Source organism: Zootoca vivipara, chromosome 9 (assembly GCF_965207765.1).
Source record: "Zootoca vivipara chromosome 9, rZooViv2.hap1.1, whole genome shotgun sequence".
Classification (NCBI taxonomy): domain Eukaryota; kingdom Metazoa; phylum Chordata; class Lepidosauria; order Squamata; family Lacertidae; genus Zootoca; species Zootoca vivipara.
Genome location: NC_142592.1, coordinates 42,841,606 through 42,857,440, shown reverse-complemented (window position 1 = coordinate 42,857,440; position 15,835 = coordinate 42,841,606).

Here is a 15,835-nt window from a genome sequence, read left to right as displayed (position 1 = left end):
AAACTACTGTTAATTTTCTTTGCTGGTTTTATTCTGGTTTGTTTTACAAGGTTGTTTTTTTAAATAAAAAAAACAATCTTGGATTTTCATTATTCTTTGTGTTTTATGGTTCTTACCTTCTTACCTTTACTGCAGAGGTGCCCAGCCTGCACCCCTTCAGATGGCATCAATTGACCCCCCAAGAGCCACAGCCAGCTTGACCAAGGGGCAGGGATGATGGGAATTGTAGTACAGCAACATCTGGAGAGATGCAGGTTTCCTACACCTCCTTTACTGTAACTGCCCAAAGAACTTTTGTTACTGGATGATGTGGAAGTGTTGCAAAAAAAGAAGAAGCAGCTAAATTTAACTGCAACGAAACCCAAACCAACTTTGTGCATCTCTCAGAAAGGTGAGGCCAGAAGGAGAAAGAGCCAAGAGGTGGCACTAGCAAAATCTAATAATAATTTTTATTTTTTATTATTTATACCCCGCCCATCTGGCTGGGTTTCCCCAGCCACTCTGAGCGGCTTCCAACAGAAAAATAAAATAAAGTAATTGATTAAACATTAAAAGCTGGATTCGATGCAGTTTGCAGGAAGGCTGGAGGCTGATTTAGCAACACCTGCCTGGAACACTGGGGGGAGTGGGCGTTCTTGGACTGGGATCAGGGATATTCTGATAAGCAGCACGCGCTGCAGGGTCAGGATCACACACGAGTGGGCTGGACTCCCACAGCCAGCGCTTCCATTGTGGCGATGTGCTAGAGCAACATGCCCTTAGTGCCTGTGTGGGTGGCAGTTCCTGCGAGTGCCAAATACGGACGCAGTTGGCTGCACCTTACTAAACTTGGACTAGCCCCAACGCTGTGGCTCATGGCCTCTGACTGCTTTCGCTGACTCAGCCCTGGTGAGAAATCTGCTCCACTGCCTCTCCTGAATGGTACAGGGACAGCTGGGTGGAGCCAAGCATGCCTGGGCTGTCCCTTTGTGAATTCTTTGAACCCCAAGGGAGGGGGGGAGGGAGCTTGAGCAATGTGCTGAAGCAAGCAGGGTTCCAAGCAGCAGGGTGGCGAGGGCTGAACCCACCGTCAGATTGAGCCATCTTGGTGTGACCCTCGGGTTCAAATCGAAAGGCGAATTGTTGAGGAGGGTTGGGGTGCAACTTGGGGTTTGTTATAATTAAAAAGCTAAGCCATAACCTAGGCTAAACTGCTTAACCTGTTGCATTTCCAAGGCGCTGCCTGTGCATTCTCTCCACTCTCAGAGACCAGAAATGTCCATTGCATTAATTGAAAATTTAGGGGTGCACCTCTTGAAGGACAGCAGGGCAAGTGCTTGTTCATGGATGCACAGGCTGTAGAGTGAGTTTCAGCACATGAATCTTATCCTGGCAGTGTGACAATCAAGCCGCCCCACCACCCCAGGAAGGTTTTCTAGCTATCTAATGTCACTGAAGGCCCTACAATGCTATGCTAAGCCCAAACGTTCCAGATTATGAACCACCTTTGTTGGTGGATTGGACAGATGGATAGACGCTAAAACAGAAGAATGTAAGATGGATAGACGCTAAAACAGAAGAATGTAAGAAGAGTCCCTGTTGGATCAGGCCAAAGGCCTATCTAATTCAATGTCCTTTTCTCACAATGGGCAACCAGAGACCTAGAAGGAACCCACAAGTAGGGCATGTTGCATTCAGTCTGCATTACAGAAATTCCCAGGTAGAGAATTTGCTGCTGGGATCCTTCCATTGCAAACAGCAGGCATGGAAGGGGAGATTTCAACTGAGACTCCCATGGGTACCATTGTTACAGCTCCCCTCCCTCCCTGCCGTGGTCCAGATTTGATTTGATTTGGCCCCTTCCTGCGCAGGCAATTTGTTTTCAAAATAAAGCAACTGCAAGGGTAGACTCTGACAAATGTCAAGTTTAAGGCTTAATTCCAGTTTGGATATGAATTTGCTGGGTGGCCTTCCCTGAGCCATCTTATTTATGGTTCGACATCAATAAGAAGGCATAGCAACCGCACAGATGAGTCACTCAGTTGCCTTAAAGGTAAACTATACAATGATTGCAAAGCATTAAAAAAAAACTGGGACAGAAATGGTTAACGAACATGACAGATTATCTGTGTTTAGCAACTTAAATAGTCTACTTCCTCAAACTTCTAGGTCACTTTTCAGGACTTGCATATTTATTTATTTACTTCCTTGTTTACTCACTTCGTTTAGCAGATGCCCCATAAAAATTGTTCCTAGGATGATGTACATGTTCGGTTTCTGATAATTTCCACCTCAACTAGCTTCTGCACTGTGCAGGAAAACTCTGCTACATTTGGGCTAAAGCCACTAGAGCTATGCCTGACACTTCAAAATTCTAAGAGTACAGACATAAAAGAATAATATAAAAGTACAGTTCTGCAGGAATGACCCAAGTGACTAACAGAGAATCCTGGAGACATTTCTGTCTTCTGTACTATGACCAATCACCTCTTTGCCCAGCTGGACAAGTCCCTCCCACTTGCCTCTAGGTACAGAGGAATATGTTTTACCAAATTAGCATTTTACCTAGTCTCCATCTCCATAGTTTTCTACCACAATTTCTGCTTACACTGATGATGGGCTAGAGATTTCTGTAAAAAATAAATCTGAAGTTGAATTCTACTGGTATCAGCTGCACCAGTGGGGAATAGCTTTCCAATATGGAGAGATACAAGTATGCATGTGGCTTTCATTGAATTCTGGCTTGTTTTCTTTTGCTGCCAAACTTCCTAAAATTGGTATTATACAGGCTCCAGATGTTTTCACACATGCATGCTTCACCCACAACGATCAATCACACTACAGTGCTGGCTTTGTAGACTGCAACTGATGCATCCATAGTTCATTACCGAACATATAAAATTAGCAAATATGAAACCAGCCTAATTGCAGAAAAAGCAACTTTGGTATGGTAGAAATCCCATAATGCACCACAACTGTGGAGGAACAACGAATGCATGAACATATTTGAGCTCTGCTTATTGTCAGATAGCAGTGCAAAGGAAATCGGCCAGAATCTGATGGAAGCCATACAGATGCCAGTATGATTTAGGTAAACCGTTTTAATTCCCTACTTTTACCAGAACTCGCCAACAACCCTTTACCTTTCCCTGGCCCATGTCCTGTTTACCCTTGATCCTTGCTAAAAAATACTGTGGAATCTTTGAAACCTCAAACATTGCAATCACAGTAGGGTGTCCTCTTATACACCACCCAAAAAGGGAACAAAAGAGCTGCAGATATGAATACAATTTACATATGCTAATTTATATTTATAGATGCACATTTAGAAACATTTGTTATTGAGTAAAAATATAATTCCTCCCATCATAGAACACTGAGCAGGTGAGCTGTGTGCCTGTAGTTTGTTCTCTAGATGCTAACCATTGATGGCAAACTTTTGAGGGTTTGTTAATCTTTCAGTCTAATTTGGCCCAGCCAGCTGTTCCATCGGAGGATGCCTCCTACAGAAGACAGTCGCCTGCAAAGTGGGACAAATGGACGCCCTGATTCAGAGCAATGTGTGCAAATTAAGAAGTATTTAATGACACAATTTCTCTTGAGCGCAGATTGGCGAGTTCCTTTTCATAGAATTTGGATACCTTTCATACGGAAAAGTACCTCCTGTACCAGCCGCTCATTAGATGTGTTGCTCATGTCTAATTAATATGTCTTTATTTTCACTTTAGGCCAGTTCCCATTGAAATAAGGCAGCCAGTGATTAGCAGTTCCTGACAAGGTGCAAGAACTGTTAAAACACAGAAGGGAGGCAAGGTCAGGCTGCACTCACTGCTCCGGCGTAATTGCCTGCTTTAGTAAATATAGGCATTAATGTAGCTGTAATACCAGCATGGGGGCCAGCGCTGATGTATTCATGCAGTGCTGTGAGAAGGAGAAAGATCCCTTTCTTTAAATGCTAGAGGGGTTTACAAATCGAAATAATGGGCCCACAGGGTGGGTAAGGTGTGGAAAACAGGATACCATAAGTCTAGAGGTCCATGTTTTAATATCTTTCACGAGAGAGGTACAAGGAGAGGCAGACAAAAAGAGCGATCACATTTCCCAACGAGATTCCAGACGTATCAGATATGTATCACAGACGTAGGCGGGCGGACCTGATACGACAATGAAATCCTGGGGAGTCCAGAACAAGGCCTCGAAATGCAACCTGATGAAACCCAACCCCGACGGAAGACGGATGTCCTGCTCTGGAGGGTGGGGGAGAAAAGGCCCAGCAGCGAGGTTGGGGACAGCTTTGCAAAGACTGTTGATACTGCACCAGCAAAATGGGGAGCACACAGGGCAATGCAGGTGCAGGAAGAGGGGGAAAACAGGCAGGACTTTCCTTTGCCATCTAGCTTCATCTAGCAATGTCAAAACAGCCCAGTCAGTAACCTCGGGATGGTGTGGGGGCAAGAGCGGGAGTGAGGTCGAATGCAGTTCTTCTGCTCTTCGGAATAAGGCCTGGAGTGGAAGAGGTGAGGGTGGGGGTGCAAATTGATATAAGACTGGGAGATGGAGGCACTAAATGCCTGTAATTTAAAGCAGATGCTTCTGGAGGGGGACCTCAGCACAAATATATATGCAATCTCAGAACACCTTGAGGGGGTGGGGGGTAGGCATAAATCAAGAAAAGTGATTGCTCCCAGACACACACATACACCCGTGTGTGTGTGTGTTTGGAGTGTGAGGCTAAAAGAATAATGTGCCCAAAGCAAAAACCATGTTGTGGGAATGTAGATATCTGAAGATGGATTATGAAAGTGGCTGGGACCCACTTTGAGATCCTGGAAGGGGGGAGGACAGAGGATATGGCTGCAGATGCCTGTTCTTCGCCCCAGTCTCTCAGAGCCTGGTGAGCTCATCTCTGGAGTCCCCAGCTGCAGATCAAGCTGGGTCCCAAATCAAGCAGGGACTTGCCAATAAGCAGCTTCCTTTCCCCATTGACCTTTGAGCAAATGTCAGCCCCATCACTTCAAGGTATGGATTTGCTGAGCTCAGGTAATAAGAGAGTGAATTCATTGTGGGGTGGGAGTTGTGTTGCTTCTCTCTCTCTCTCTCTCTCTCTCTCTCTCTCTCTCTCTCTCTCTCTCTCTCTCTCGTTACCTTTAAAAAAATCTTGCCCTTCCTTCAGAGTTGAGCAGCTTCTTCGCCTCAGTACAATCCTGCACCGAAGGTCCACCATGAGAGCTTTACGCCTGACAAACGATTTGATCCTGGCTTTTCACTGCATCTCTGTTTTTGTTAGGAACCTGCCTTAACACTGGTCCATCTAGTGTAGTTTTGTCTACATCGAGTCATTTGAAGTGTAGTTTTTTGTTTTTTTTAAAAAAGGGTGCTGTGTTGTTAGGAGGCCACTGTTCACCTCAAGAGAGCTACAGTTCCCAGAGTCCCCCGGGGAAGAAGGAGCGACAGTTAAACCATTCTGAGAACTGGAGCTCTGTGAGAGGGACGGGGGTCTCTGAACAACTCTCAGCATCCTTAAAAAAAAAAGACACTTTCCAGGATTTGGGAGGGTGGGGAAGGCCTTGAGTGTTTAAATGGGCATGGTACTGCTTTAAATGTCTAGTGCAGGTGGGCCATACGGGTGGCACCCATTTTGCATGGGGGTTCTGTTCCTGGCCCCCATGTGCATCAGCGAAGCATGGAGAAGCCCACCCTCGTTCTATTCCACCCTGGCCCAATTCTGTCCTCTTCCAGGACCAAAAGGACCCGTGTGTTAATTGGACACATACAGGTGGTCACCACCTGTACTCTCATCTCTCTATAAGCTTTGTGCAAGCAAACTAGGAGGAGTATTCAACATAAAGGTTGTTTAAAACACTCTCACGTATAGTGTTTCTTTCCTCAATATGGGTACCGCTTGCTGCTGTGTACCTAACATTGGCAAACTTGCCAGTTGTAACAATTTGACCTTGGAAGTTTCTCACAACTTTTCGACCCCGCCTCCATTTTTATCCACAAGGAACAGTTTTGTGCTTCCCTGCCCAGATGTATGACACACAAGAAGTGTTTCTTTAACCTCAAATATGCTCTCTGGGTTGTAGGAGGCCCAGCAGAGTAGCCTGTAGGAGACTTCTCGCCATCCCCCAGAAGAGGAACGCAACCACATGTGGGTGAGCCAACGGCTGACAAAAACAGCAGGGGCCTAATCCCAGCAAAGATGGGATCCAACACAAACAGAGCGAGACCATGCGAGTGGTTTCATCTGAGTGCTCCTGCCCAGCAGTCTCGGGTCCAAAATCAATATATAAACAAAACAAAATGTGTCTACTCGCCTTTCAGAAATGGCACATCTCTTTCCAAAGAGACTGAAGTTCAATAGTTCACTTGTTCTGGAAGCCAGGTATTTAATCTGGCCCCTATCTATTTCATTGTTTAAGCCCACTGTGATGTGGTGGAGGGTACTTTTATTTTTAATTTTATTTAATTTTTGCCCTTTTTTTGCTGTGTTGGAAGAAGTAACTTCTCCAGACCCAAATTAGATTGCTTGCTTATTATTACTTTCGCAGGGGAAGGTCACAAGGAACACAACCACACTCTGTGCACATTCTTCTTCTTTGGCGATCACTCGTAGCGAAGTGAGATTGTCTTCCATGAACACAGTCTTAACAGTGAGTCTGTAAGTGACTGTGGAGGCCAATTCTGGATCCACACATCCTTCCACAGTGGGGACATTGGTTTCCGGGCGAGAGCTGATCACGGTGAGGGTTTGCCAAGCGTGCCTTCCTCTTCGCTCGTTTCTTCCTTTCATCTTGAATTTGAGTGTCTTCAAAGCCCATGACACCTTTGGTAAAGGCTGTTCTCCAACTGGAGCGCTCACAGGCCAGTGTTCCCAATTGTTAGTGTTTATACTACATTTTTAAAGATTTGCCTTGAGACATTCTTTAAACCTCTTTTGTTGACCACCAGCATTAGACTTTCCATTTTTAAGTTTGGAATAAAGTAGTTGCTTTGGAAGACAAAAGTCAGGCATCCGAACATTGGTGTTGAAGAATCATTGCTTTGACACTGGTGGTCTTTGTTTCTTCCAGTACACTAACATTAGTCTGCCTGTCTTCCCAAGTGGTGTGTGTACATGGCAGGACTCTGGGGCTCTTCCCCCCTGCTCCCCAGAGCTGCAGCTTCAAAAATTAGGATAACATCAAAAACAGTTTGTGATACAGCAGACGGTCTGCCAGGCAAAGGCCCCCCCCCCCAAAAAGCTTAAACGCACAAATGTACGTCCTCAGTAATCTTGCAACGGCAACATAATTGGGCAAATGTGAAAAGCAATTACAAACTCATAATCAGTTGTATGTGGAAGGGGATGCAAGGCCCTTTGAGAGAAGATAGCTGGTGCTGGTGGCAATAGTCTGCACTGCATATATACTGGAAATCCCATCACTGATAACTGAAAAGTTGCTAGAATATCATCTAACATGAAGCTATTTAAACAGATGCTGATTTGTGGGCTCAGTACACACTCAACACAAAAGTGGGTCTGCCACAGGACCCAGGAGGTGGGCTGAGGTGCTGACAGAGAAGAGGTGACAACAGTGGGTTCTGGCAAGACCTTGACCAAATCTCACAAGAGCTTTGTGCTCTGAGAGAGCTTGTGAGATGTCTGCAAGATCATGTGAGATCTCGCCGGAACTCACTGCTATATCACTTTGCGTGCATCACCACACAACCCAGGCAAGGGAGGCATTTGATGGTAGCAGAACAGCAGCTTCCCCTTTTGCCTCAGGCGGCAAAACAGGACATGCTGCCCCTGGTCCACTAAAAGGTTTATTATATAACTAGTGTATTTCAGCCCGTTCAATAACGGGCTCTAGAACATCCTGGGGTTCGGAGAAGCGCTTGCGCAGCGCTTCTCCGAACCCTGGGACCTGTCATTGTTGTCGGCGGCAGGGGGACAGGAACGGAGGAGGAGAAAGCGCTGCTTTCTCCTCCTCCGTTCCTCTCCCGCAGCCGCCGACAGGAAGCAGAACTCCCAGGGTTCGGAGAAGCGCTTGCGCAGCGCTTCTTCGAACCCTGGGACCTGTCCTTGCTGTCAGCGGCAGGGGGACAGGAACGAAGGAGGAGAAAGCGCTGCTTTCTCCTCCTCCGTTCCTCTCCTGCAGCCACCGACAGGAAGCAGACATCCCAGAGTTCGGAGAAGCGCTTGCACAGCGCTTCTCTGAACCCTGGGACCTGTCCTTGCTATCGGCGGCAGGGGGACAGGAACGAAGGAGGAGAAAGCGCTGCTTTCTCCTCCTCCGTTCCTCTCCCGCAGCCGCCGACAGGAAGCAGACATCCCATGGTTCGGAGAAGCGCTTGTGCAGCGCTTCTCCGAACCCTGGGACCCGTCCTTGCTGTCGGCGGCAGGGGGACAGGAACGGAGGAGGAGAAAGCGCTGCTTTCTCCTTCTCCGTTCCTCTCCCGCAGCCGCCGACAGGAAGCAGACATCCCAGGGTTCGGAGAAGCGCTTGCGCAGCGCTTCTCCGAACCCTGGGACCCGTCCTTGCTGTCGGCGGCAGGGGGACAGGAACGGAGGAGGAGAAAGCGGCGCTTTCTCCTCCTTCCTTCCTCTCCCCCAGCCGCCGACAGGAAGGACGCGCGCACTCTCCCCCCCCCGCCTCCTCCAACCGCCGCTCCTCACGGCCAGGGAGGGTTGTGAGGAGGCCTTCGCCGGCCTCCACCCCGGCGGGAGCGGCGGTTGGAGGAGGCAGAGTGGGGGGAGAGTGCGCGCGCGCAGTCTCTGCTGTCCAATCCCTGTATCCCTGGGGCACATGCGCAGTGACCCAGGGACACACGGGACATCTGGACGCAGGGACAACATGGACATTATTATATAGGATTATTTAGGCCGCCATCTTTGGGTTGGATCCATACCTATAGTCATGCTTAGAGGATACTGGTTGAAATTAATGGAACTTCAGTTAGTCATGATGACCGTTGATTTCAAGCCGTCTGCCTGCTCTAATTATGACTAAGCCTTCTGGAACCCCCCCCCCCCCGTTTTCCAAGAAAGTGTTTTACAGTTTTCATTTTGTTTGCTACCCTTTTCACACTTTGCTTTGCCTGGGTTACTCATTCCAATTCTTTCTTTGCTGCCAATAGCAAATATTTTGGCAAGATCCCAAGCCACAAAAATGTGTTCATGATGGGGATGGAGTGTGTTGTCAAGGCAGGTCAAATGCATAGCGGCACCTCATAACTTTACAGATTAATACAGTCAACTTTGAATCAAAGACTTGGTAGATGACCTTATTTAACACATTGAAAAGTAGTTTTATCAAAATGACTATCACCATCATTTTTCCTCCACCTTTAACCAAAGCTAACGCGGGTGGCGCTGTGGGTTAAACCACAGATCCTAGGGCTTGCCAATCAGAAGGTCGGCGTTTCGAATCCCCGTGACGAGGTGAGCTCCCGTTGCTCGGTCCCAGCTCCTGCCAACCTAGCAGTTCGAAAGCACATCAAACTGCAAGTAGATAAATAGGAACCGCTACAGCGGGAAGGTAAACGGCGTTTCCATGTGCTGCTCTGGTTTGCCAGAAGTGGCTTTGTCATGCTGGCCACATGACCTGGAAGGTGTACGCCGGCTCCCTCGGCCAATAATGCGAGATGAGCGCGCAACCCCAGAGTCGGTCACACTGGACGTAATGGTCAGGGGTCCCTTTACCCGTACAAAAATCAATAAAATACATGTAGCAGAATAAGAAATACAAACCTGAAGCAAAACAGAACCGAAAATAATCAAGCAGCCCCTAAGTTGTGGAACTGGTTTCCCACAGAAGCGTGTCTTGCACCTTCCTTATATGTACAGATTTTCACAAATGCTGGAGGCACACCTATTCACCCTACTTTTGAAACCTGAGGTGCATATTTTTAAGACCCACCTTATTTTTGTAAATTTAAGTTGTTTTCAATTGTTTTCAATATTGTGTTGTAGTATTAATGTTGTTTTAATTGTTGCAACCCACCCTGGAGCAAGAGTGTGAAGGGTGAGTAATAATAATACCTTACCAGGCAATATAATGTTAAACCACAGAAAGGCCACTGTAACCAGACTTGCAAGCCAAGCTACAGTTTACACCTGTTTAATTAACTGTCACAATTTTCCAGAAAGAATCCTAAGACTATGGCTGCATAGACACCATGCATTTAAATAACATCCCCACCACTAAGAATCATGGAAACTATAGTTTGCCCCTTACAGCGCTATAATTCCAAGCACTGTTAGCAGACTACAGTTCCCAGGATTCTAGGGGGCGAGAGCAAGGAATGTACTTTAAATGTGCTTTAAATCCATGGGGTTGTATGCAGCCTGCAGTCTGTGTGGGGCAAGGGAGATGCCCAAAATTCTACTGCAGAATATTAGCCCTCACTCCTCCACCCACTCCTGGCAGAACTACAGTTCCCTCAGGCTAGGGAATGACTTGACTACTAAACCAATTCAAGTTAGGATAGACAGATACGCCCTCTGTTTTCTCTTCTTCCATCCTTCCTCAAGGGAATCAACTGCTCACAATTATGTGCCTTCCGCGTTGGAGGAGAGAGGTATTTTTGAAAGCCTCAAGCACTCTCACTTGTTCCTAAGAACTGTTTAGCTGCTAATCTGAGCACTGTGGTTTGTGTGTGTGTGTGTGTGTGTGTGTGTGTGTGTGTGTGTGTGTGTATTTTTCAGCCAAAGGAGGGCTTGGTTTTACTCCCGCTGCAAACCACAGGAATTTTGCCATGGGGTTCTATGGAAATAACACCTGCCTCCCTTGATGCAAAGAACAGAAACCAAGAGCGATGATGTAAGTTCAGAAATATAGCAGGAAAACAACAGAAGTGGAGATCCATCCCATGAATCCCAGTCCCAGTAAAGACTTGCGTATACAACCAAGGCTCAGGACCGAATTAGGCTGAAATAACATTCATTCGCGCAAACAAGGAATTCTTGGGGATTTCAGCTGCTCATCCTTGCTGTCGTGGATCATTCAAAGGTGGTGTGTGTTTCTCCAGGGCTATTTCAACTGGTGCTTTCAATGCTCCTGCACTATGGCACACTAACCCATTTGGAGTAAAATAATGTAGCTTTTCTAAGACCAATGCCCTTCATCCTCGCCCTGCTGCTTTCAATCTAGATTCATTCCACAAGGGTAGGTTACTTGAACACATTTGAAAACCCTCCTCTCAATTAGGCTCTCCCTGCCCTTCCCTCCCAGAACATGTCCCAAGTGAATGAAGTTGGGAATAGTGATGGCGGTCTTTGTGTATTTCCAGCCATAGTGTCTTTGGGCAGGTGTCGATACAGGCCCCATTGTTAATGGGCCAAATACACAAAGAAAAACTGGGTTTTTGTGACCTGTTTGCAAAGTAAGGCCCCCATCAGCAAGCAGCCCAAGCAAAACACATGTACTGCAGTGCTGGCTCAGACGTAAGGCCCCTTCTGTCTCCAAAAGCGGGCAGCCAGGTTAGGAACATAGGAAGCTGCCTTATACTGAGCCAGCGCATCATTCCATCTAGCTCAGTAGTGGCAACATAGATTAGCAATGGCTCTCCAGGGTTTGGGGCAGAAGTCTCTCCCTCCTACATGGAGGTTCTGGGGACAGGTTCTGGGCATTTGAACCCAGGAACTTTTGCGTGCAAAGCAGTTGTTCTGCAACTAAGCTACAGCCCGAGTGTGCTTGACTTAAAAAGAAGACTACATCTAATCTATTTATCTATCTTTAAAAAGGGAAGAAAGCACCACTGCTCCTGAAAAATGCACCTCATTCAAATTCACATCACTGTACCTGAAAGAGACTGTTTCACTACATCAAGGTAGGAGGGAGAAGGGGGAGAGGGAGGGAGGGAGAGAGAAGCTGAAAGGGAAAAAGAAATTACTGGCACAGACTAGGATCCAAAGAATCTCAGAGGTATTTGATGCCTGAATGCTCGAATCAAAAGCCATTGTCAGCAGCCAAGCAGTCGGAGTCAGTTATTTATTTAAACACAGAACAGGAATGTTACTCAGGTTGTCTGCCAACAGCTGTCAATCGGCCCAAAGCTTCTGATGGGGATGAAATCCTGCATGGGGCAACAAAGGCAGCCCCACGTGAGAAAATGCCATCTTACAATCTCCCACTTCAAAATAAATAAATGAACAGCCCCCAGAGACATTTCTCATGCATCCACAGAGAGGGGTCCATGCTTTAAGACTAGCAACTGTTTAAATGTTTAGTTTTGCTGGACAATGTCTTTTTTCTTCCATACATCTTTTACTAGTGAAATGCCCATCCATCATTTTGACAGGCAGCTTATAGAATCATAGAGTTGGAAGAGACCACAAGGGCTATCCAGTCCAACCCCCTGCCAAGCAGGATTCCTGGCATATGGCCGTCAAGCCTCCGCTTAAAGACCTCCAAAGGAGGAGACTCCACCACACTCCTTGGCAGCTTGTTGGGGAGCCTGTATATTGCAAGATTCCCCAAGGGGTGTGTATATGGGGACTGCTGCATGGGGTAGCCTCAAGCCTGCCACACCTAGCAACCATACACCCTGTCATGTGACACTGCCAGAGAAGAGGCTCTAAGTGTGCACCAACAAATACATGCAGAGATCTTCCATCTGAGTGGATCGTGTCTGAGCCAGGATTCCCTCCACCCGCCTCCCAATGGTAGTATAGTATTTAAAGATGGACAAAGAGGCACCTAGACACCGGAACAACCTCTGCCACAAAATGAAGTGTTGGACAAAGTGGCGCCCCCAAGATCCGAATCTGATCTTTCATGGGGAGTGAAACTCAAGACTTCAAAACATCTGGGGGCAAAGCAGTGGACCCATGTATCAAGCTGCTTTGCAAAACCAGTTCGGACTAGTTACTTCTGTGGCAGAAAACAAGCCCTTCATTACGTTGCTCCACACCCAGGTAAATGCCTTCCAGAGCAAGGAGCCAGAATCATGCTATTTCCTATCTCTAAATGTCTTCAGCTCCAACACCAACGGACAGTCTTTGAATGCCTGCCTTGACCACTGTAACCTTCTCACGTCTCCAGTGAGGATTAGGACCAGGGTTAAAATGAGCCTCGTTTCGCCCCTGCCTACAGCACAGAAGGCAAACGTAGCTTGCTTTGCATTGGAGTCTAAACCATTAGGGCAAATGGGACATTGCCCCACCAAGCTCAGCCTGCCCCCACCTGCCTGCCTCCTTACTCACAGCAAGTCAGGTGGTGCCTCTGCCTGTCATTGGCTTGGACTTTGCCTGCTGTTTGTCTCCCTGCTTTCCGCCCCACCAGCCTCAATAATCACCAGCCACCACTGTTTGGACCTCCCAAGTTGAAATAGTTGGGTTTAATGTCCTTTTCCAACAGAGCATCAGAAAGCCATAGCGTTTTTCTCCCACTGAATAGGGACCAAATCGAGGAGTATTATTAAAATGGGATTGTGCCATAACTGCTCCAATACCACCATAAACACAAACCATCGGGAACATTCAATAAAAATTACATCTGGAGGAGCCCTCCCACACCAATTTAAAAGAGAAAGGGTGGGAAAGCTTGTAGAGAGAAAGCGTTTCAACAAGAGAGATGGGATTGGGGTGGCAGTGAATCGATTTGTACTATGAACCATTGATTTGTACTGTGGGCTGCTACGGCAGTTGAGAACATCAACGATAAAAGCTGAACTCCTAAGTGGCTCGGAATACTGTGCAACAGCCAGGCTGCTAGCTCCAGAGACACCAGATATAACACAGTGGTACACAAAAGTCTGGAATATAGCTTTTCTTTTTACAAGGTTAACATGGTATTCAAAGAAGATAGAGCTAGTAACAAATTCATTGGCAGGTAGGAGTCCATTTTTAAAATTATTGGAATCTTAGATTTCAAGCTAACATTCAACAGTATGTTTTGTTCAATTTAATTTAAAATTAAACAAGATTTTTTCTTATTTCCCTTATTTACTTACTATTCAGAAAAATTATGTAGCATTTTGATTATTAATTACATATGGCATTATTTGATTATTTTTATGTACATAGCAGCTATTTATTTTAAAACAAAACAACTACTGCTACTACTACCATAACCAATAATAATAAAGCAATCAACCTACAATTTGGTATAAACATTCTGATCACATTTTCCAGTGCTATTTCAGCTGCATGGGCTGGCAATGATTTTCCAGGCTCAATTAAAAATACTAACTATAACCTGTGTGTGTGTGTGTGTGTGTGTGTGTGTGTGTGTGTGTGTAAAACCTTTATTGAAATTCCAATCCAAATTATACAAATAAAATACATACAAATAATATAAAAGATATAAACAAAACAAAACATACCTATTATATAAAGTATACAAATTAAAAACCTACCAATAAATGTCTAAATCATAACCTAATTCCAATAAATCTCATATTATTATTATTATTATTATTATTATTATTATTATTTCATTATATTTTTATTAAACATTTTATCAACACACATAGAAAAACAATACATGATACAAGAATACAAATACAGCAAAAAAGAAAAACAACATCAACAACAAAAAAGAAAAATAAATCATCCTGAATCCATTTTGGTATTCATTGTCTTCTGGCTTCCCCAATTCCCTACTAATTGATTTTCATTTTTATAAACTTCTGTAGCAGTTTCTAAATCATCTTTCTTACCCATCATATAGTCTCTTTAACACTTCGAAATTTCATCTTTATATCATCCACCAAAATTTCTCCCTTTCAATCTTCTATTATCTCCCTATTGCCTTATTTTCTTTGTTTTCCTGGATGTTCAAAATCTAGTTATCAAATACATTACCTATATATAATTTAAATTTCTTCCAATCTTTTAAAACTTTGTCATTTGTTTGGTCCCGGAGTCTTCCTGTCAATTCTGCCAATTCCATATAGTCCATCATTTTCATTTGCCATTCCTGCTTCGAAGGCAATTCCTCTTTTTTCCAATATTTTGCTATTAAAATCCTAGCAGCTGTGGTGGCATACATAAACAAGTTAACATCATCCTTGGGAATTTCTTCCCCAATTATTCCAAGCAAAAAGGCTTCCGGTTTTTTCAAAAATGTGTTTTTAAACATCTTTTTCAATTCATTATAAATCATTTCCCAGAAGCCTTTTATCTTAGGGCATGTCCACCACATATGGTAGAATGAGCCAACATCCTGCTTACATTTCCAACATTTGTTGTCGCTTTTGTGGTACATTTTAGCTAACTTGACCGGCGTCAAATACCATCTATACATCATTTTCATCAAATTTTCCTTCAACACAGTACAAGCCGTAAATTTCATTCCCTTCTTCCACAATTTTTCCCACTCCGACATCATCACGTTATGGCCCAAATCTTTGGCCCATTCAATCATAACTGATTTTGTTTGCTCATCTTTCAACTGCCATTCTAGCAACAAATTGTACATTCTGGACAAATTCTTATGGTCTGTCTCTAATAATTCCGTTTCTAATTTCGACTTTTCTGTTTGAAATCCTATTTTTTTATCTAACTTGAATGCTTCATTTATCTGCACATACTGAAACCAGTCACTCAGCCTATCTTTCAATTGTTCATATGGCCTTAACTTAAAGTGGTTTCCCACCTCCATCAAAATATCTTTGTATTTCAGCCTATTCTCATCCATATTTGTCCTTTTAGGTTTCTTTGCCTCAAGTGGTGAGATCCACCTAGGAGTTTTTCTTTCCAATAGATCTTTGTATCTAATCCAGACATTAAACAATGATTTCCTAATTATATGGCTTTTAAAACCTTTATGCAATTTTACTTTAACATACCATAAGTATGCATGCCAGCCAAACGCATTATCATGGCCCTCTAAATCCAACAAGTCATCATTGTCTAACAGAAACC